The sequence below is a fragment of the Kryptolebias marmoratus genome, linkage group LG15, assembly GCF_001649575.2.
Source record: "Kryptolebias marmoratus isolate JLee-2015 linkage group LG15, ASM164957v2, whole genome shotgun sequence".
Taxonomy (NCBI): domain Eukaryota; kingdom Metazoa; phylum Chordata; class Actinopteri; order Cyprinodontiformes; family Rivulidae; genus Kryptolebias; species Kryptolebias marmoratus.
Window position 1 is genome coordinate 6,290,141 of NC_051444.1, and position 6,307 is coordinate 6,296,447.

The 6,307-nt window shown below is 40.8% G+C and overlaps 1 protein-coding gene across 2 annotated transcripts in view; it reads left to right on the forward strand.

Annotated features, from left to right (window-relative positions):
• Positions 1-309: 309 nt before the first annotated feature.
• Positions 310-6,307, forward strand: part of dagla (diacylglycerol lipase, alpha) — a 30,727-nt gene continuing 24,729 nt past the window's right edge. For both annotated transcript variants that reach the window (XM_017404146.3, XM_017404152.3), the window contains exon 1: positions 310-961. The gene's annotated coding sequence lies outside the window, so the exon portion shown is untranslated. The remainder of the gene's footprint in view (positions 962-6,307) is intronic.

Below are 6,307 nucleotides of genomic sequence, written 5' to 3' on the forward strand. Positions count from 1 at the left end.
CTAGTAAGCTAACGTTTTTAAACATATGTAGCCTAGTGCTAATTTTAGCGATAGCTTTCGTAACGGACAGCTTTAGCGTGCTATTGAATGGCAGAAAAGGAATGTCGTCTTTGCCCTGGTTCTTTCTAGATTACATCACATAAGGGGAGCGGCAACATCTCACAAAACACTACTCTCTTTGAACGAGTTACCCATCCTTGGTATTCACGAACCACCGGTGGCGCCCCTCCTCCGCAAAAATTCCCCAAGTCTCCACAGCCTATCAGTTAGAAAAGCGAGTCAGGTGTACGTAAAAGGGCCGTTTACGGCATTTGCGCAGCTGTGCGCGGAAGAGGGAATAGCTCAAACGTACGCATTTTTCGGTGGGAAAAAAATGTCCCAGGGGATGGGCTTGATTCTCGTAAAAAAATGCTGGCTTCGTTTAGCTGTAGCTGCCGTAGGTGTCGGGATTCGGGAGATGTCCGGCTGACGGTTCACCCCGGCCACTGACCACGCCGCGAAGCCCCGAAGAACTCGTCGTTAAACACGGGAAGACTGCGAGTCGTTAGAAATCACCATGCCCAGCTGTGACGAAAGGAAATGGGAATGAGCCACACTCTGTGAGGAGTCACAGCCGAGGACGTGTTGCAGTTAAAGCAGAGAACCGAGCTGTCAGTCCCTAACGGCCGTGTCATTAATTTCGCACTTGATGGTATGTGTGAGCTCTGCCTCGAGCCCGACGGAGAACCGAGGAGGCTCCTGCGCTTTTGATGTGTCGGAGTCCATTCATCTTTCCGCTGTAATGACGTCCGCACGGCTGTGTTAATTCAAACGCCGAGCACATTTGAGAATTCACCCAGCCCGACCCAGATTCGGTGTCGGGGGGAAGAGCGCGGGGCGAGGCGGGTCGACAGCCGGGAGGATATGGGAAAGAGAGCGGAACCGATGCAGTGGGTCTCGGCAAGGCACCGTAAAAATACAGGTGAGCGCCAGCAGCTACCGGATGGCAGGTTTGTACGCACACTCTGAGCTCCAAACCTGTCAACAACACGGACCGTGACCCAGCTTTTTGAGCCAAGTTCCGTCGCTGTTTGACACACATTTCTTAGACCACGTCTGTGTTTGCGAGGCCCGCAGGATGCCACCTTTAAGCAGCTGTCCTGGGTGTATAATAAATGAGGACTACATCATGCTGTTTGACTTGGATTCACACATATCACCCTCAGGACTGCAGTTAACCTGCAGCTTCAGTGTGTCTTATTGGAGAAATCAACATCTGCCACAATGTTGGGAATAACATGCTGCACAAACTGTGCACAGGTGTAGAAAGTGAAATGCCAGACTGCATAATATGCTTAGATGTCGTCTGGTCTTTATCACATATACTGTATATATGGGAATAACCAGGCTGCAGGTCGAATAAACACTTTAATAGTAGATGTGCAACAGTGACACTAATAGGAAATATATCATCCCCACTTAATATTTTACTGAAAACAAAACAATAAAGTTTTATCATTGAGTTTGCCCCTCAAGGAACAAATGCCTTTATGGTGTTATGTTGCAAGATAGATGTCACGAGCTGTTTGAGAGTATTGAACTCTGCTTTACAATAATAAAAAGTTTTCTTAGTGGGATTCATTCATTGTGGCAACAGATGGAGCAGCCCAACGCAGGCAGATGCAAAACACAATCCAAACTGGGCTGTAGTTGTATTTTACGGCTGAAAACCATACTTTACGGAGAGTACATTGTTGAAGTCTGTACCGGGAGTCGATAGGCAAGCGGATCACAACCACGTATGGCTGTGTCAGTACAGTATAAACACTTTATTCCCAGCTGTAAAGTTTCATTCAAATTGAACCTTGGTGCCTGCAACACAGCCATGGCAGATGTTCTCTTTATTTGCCCAAGCGTGTCTCGCATGTCACTTCCTCTTTGTTGCATGAAAACTGGGTCCTCCGCTTCACCAGTAACTTATTAATTTAATCTGATTTAGTAATACCCAAGGTGGTGTTTTTTGACTTGAAATGACCCTGCTTCTAAGATGAAGCGGCAATGGGAAAGGCTTTGTGATCAAATATCCAACAGAGAAGATCAGATTGTGCTTTCCAAGTCTGTTTAAAGCAATACAAGTAAACTGTGGTTCGTTTCTCAGGTTTGTGACTTAAACCTGGAGCAGCAGTGTTGAATAAATGAGCGAAGTCTTGTTGCATTTACAAAATGAGGGTTTCTTAGTTTTTAGGTCAATAAACGTGAGAGAAGAACTGGTGTAATGTAGTAACTACTACACCCAAAGGTTAAGCTGTATTAATCAGCATTGCAGCTCTACACAGAGGTAATTGAGAAGTTGTAGGAATTTAATTTGATTTCTAATTACTCCTACTTCACATTGTTTATGCTTTTACCTTCTGTTGTCTAATGATTTCGGGCAGAAATATTTTGTCCTATTATTTAAAACATGGCAACAACTTTATATCTATTATGTCACGTTTTATCAAACAGTATATTAAAAAGCAATATTTCATGTTAATATCTTAATGACAAACAATACAATTACTAAATTATATATATATATATATATATATATATATATATATATATTAAAATAAATCTACAGGAAAATGTCAAAAGTTTAAATGTGAGCGGAAGTAATTGTCCCCCTATTTCCCAGTAATGAGTGCTGTGCTGTAATGTATGTCTGAATCTGAAAATGGGCCATTATGATTACTACAGGGCCTGCACTCAGTCCCACTTGATGAGTGCTAATGTTGTCTGCAAGTTGGAGAATTAAATCTGTGCATATGTTTTCAGCAGGACTTTGCTGAGGAGCTGAAAAATATGTGATATCAGCAGCTATACTGTGCATCACAGCATATATCTTTAATAATATGCATACACTGGCATTATGTATGTATGTATGTTCTTTTTTGATGTTTCTTTGTTTTAATAGGTCCACCAATACAGTTGTTCATATTCGTTTAAAGATATGTCGCATATAGATCAACTGAAAGAGTTAACATTTTATTGGAGTGAGGAAAGATTGAGAGAAAATATATTCAGTTTAACTACAATATTCAACCGAAATGCTTTGGGATTCTAACATATTTAAAGTAAATTGTTCTGCATTCATTTTTGTAAAAGAAACCTTTATGCTGCATCATATACAAATTCTTTTTTTGGAATAGGGCTGCGTAATACTAGAAAAACTTGCGATGTGTGTTATCATTGTTTGTAATTGGGATGACATTGTCAACTGCGATTAAACCCACAATTTCCTCACTCCTCACTTTATCTTCTGTCATCGCTATCATCTAAACCAAGTGTGGGCATCAAGATTAATGAGTCCTCTGGGTTAACTAAAAATAATATAACATGAAAGCACGGTTCTTGAACTATAATGTTCTGATTTACTGCAGTCCGAGCAGTCCTTTGCGATATTGCGCTCACTGATATTGTAACGATGATACATTTTTGATATATTGTTCAGCTCTAAATTGGAACCAGATTTTTTTTTTCTAATGGTGTCTTGGGAATAAGCTGTAACTTGTCAAATTTTAAAGTGTGCAGTGATTTGCAACAGTTGGGGGGAAAACAGGGGTAAATGAGTTTTGTTGTGAGTGTGTGTATAATTGTTAGACTGTGCAAAAGAAATGTAAATTCACAAGTAATAACACGGACCACTAACATGTTCAAATTTGCATTAGCTTTTAAGCATCTGCTATTTTCTGTGAATATGCAAAAATTTATGTAGGTGTTTCCTATTTCTTCTTTAGCAAGGATTGAACTCTGGGTCTTATTAGCAGTAAATGTTGATATAGGAAAGGGCTTCACACACACTGATAAGATTAGTGAGGCTGCACGGATGGTCTTTTTATTTGAGTGTATCTCCCTGACACACTTGCCTAGAGAGCAAAATCTGTGAGCTGCAGAAATTAATAGGCGACTGTTTCATGCAAGTGTTCGAAAATGCTAAAATGATATGAAAAATTCAGCACTCTGCTGAAAACCTGTGGCTGCAGTGAAGTGTTGCATGGACACAAAAATACTGCATTTTCTTTTTTTTTTTACCAGATACAATCACAAACATGGCTGTACATGCTTGTGGGCATCAAGCCACAGACAGGATGGCAGACCACATATGTTCCCACCCTGACACACAGACCTTCATGCATGCACATGCAATCTGCAGTGCACATACTATCACATACACTGGAAGATGAGAAAATGGAGTGGGAAGAGGTGAAAGGGATTGAGTGGGTGGCAGTGGGAGAAAAAGATGGAGAAAGAGGCAGAGGGAGAGTAGGAGTGAGTGGCACATGGCTTTCAGGCTAAAAAAAGACGAGCAGTACGAAACCAAAACCAGAATCTGGATTAGCTAGATAAGAAGGAGGAGGGGGGTAACACGGGGAGGCTAGAAGGGGGGAAAAATGTAGGTTTCCTCTGCACCAAAAATGGTGCAGATGCACACGCTCGCTTTCATGCTCATAAATGTCCTCTAAAATATGAATACTGAATGAGTGTGTGGGTAGGAGAGAGCATGAAGATGGGAAAGAAGGAGGATGAGAAAGAAAGAAGGTGAGATGAAGATGGGAGAGGGTGAGATTCTTTAGGATGGACAGAAAGCGGCTGTAGTGTGACACAACAGGGAGGGATGAGATAATTAGAGACGGCAGTAACAACAGCGGAGCTAACAATGTAATGTGACAAGTGCTGGAGAGAATCTTGATCTGAGCAGAGGGGAACTCTGACCCAGGCACAAAAAGAGACAGACTGGAGCAGATGGATGCATGGCAGCTAGCAGAGGAGATACAGATTTGGGACTGTTCTGCAATCACGCAGACATGCCAGCCGCAGCATAACTTCAACATTTTCTGCAGAGATTCTTATAGCCTGTCTCTCCAGCATTGTGCCAAACACTTCAAAACATGCCAAGCAGTCTTCAGCCTGCCTTCAGTGTCTGAAACAAATATTCAAAGTGTTGTGTAGGTTTTTAATAAGCAACTTACAGAACAGGAAAGCCTCTGGATATCTGCATGTCCAGATGTATGTTCAGAGTTTCTCTTTAATAACAATTCACTATATTATGATGCAAAAGTTTATTAAACAAGCTCAGAAATATTGCATGGCTGCTGACATATATCAGTCTGGTCTAAAGCATGGCTCCCAAACCTTTCAGCTTCTGACCCACAGAAGCTAGACTTGCAACCCTGACTGTTGCTGGTTAAAATGTACAATTGTTGTTAATAAACTAATTCAATTAGGATATAAATATTAGGATAACAATTGTCGAGGTTGTAAAAACAGACTAAACAATTCTCATCCATTTGTGACTTCTGCTTTTTAAATTTATAGCAATTCTAAAAAATGTGCTATTAGAAATCAGATGAAAAATTGTATTTGATTTCTGGAAATCATCTCAAGAACCCTTACTTCATGTGGGGTCCTGAGCCCAACTTTGGGAACCACTGGTCTAAAGTGTGGATACTATTCTGACTGAATGTCATATGGTGGTGGTGGAACAGTGGTTAGAGCTGTTGCCTTACAGCAGTGGTGTCCAATTCTGGGCCGTTATCCTGCATGTTTTAGGTGTTTTTCCTGCTCTTCAGCATGTACTCAAGTTCAGCAGAAGCCTGTTAATCATTCATTCATTCAAATCAGGTGTGTCAAAGCAGAGAAACATTTAAAACATTGAGGATGGTGGCCATCCAGGACTAGAATTGGAGACCGCTACCTTACAGCAAGAAGGTCAATTTGGGCCCTTTCTATTTGGAGTTTGCATGTTCTCCCCATGCATGCGTGGGGTTTCTCCAGGTACTGCAGTTTCCTCCAACAAACCAAAATGTTGCATGTTAAGTTAACTCTGAATTATCACTAGTGAGTGAAAGCATGAATCGTCTCGTTTGTCATGTGGCCCTGTCCTGTCCGGTGTACGTCACCTCTTGCCCAATGCCCCAAATGTTATAGCCATCGGCATCTATAACAACTCTTTAACAAAACCAAGATAATGAGCTACAACATTTAATTTCCCTTTGGGACTAATGAAGTATTTTTGAATTGAATTGAATTTAACTGAATGACCGCTGGACCCTGCACAGAAAAGCAGGTAAAGAAAATGGATGGATAGATTAATGTAGTGTCCGAAAATGTTTTTTCATTGAAGACATTTGTATGAAAGTACAGGTGCTGGTCATAAAATTAGAATATCATGAAAAAGTAGATTGATTTCAGTAATTCCATTTAAAAAGTGAAACTTGTATATTATATTCATACATTACATACAAACTCATATATTTCAAATGTTTATTTCGTTTAATTTTGATGATTA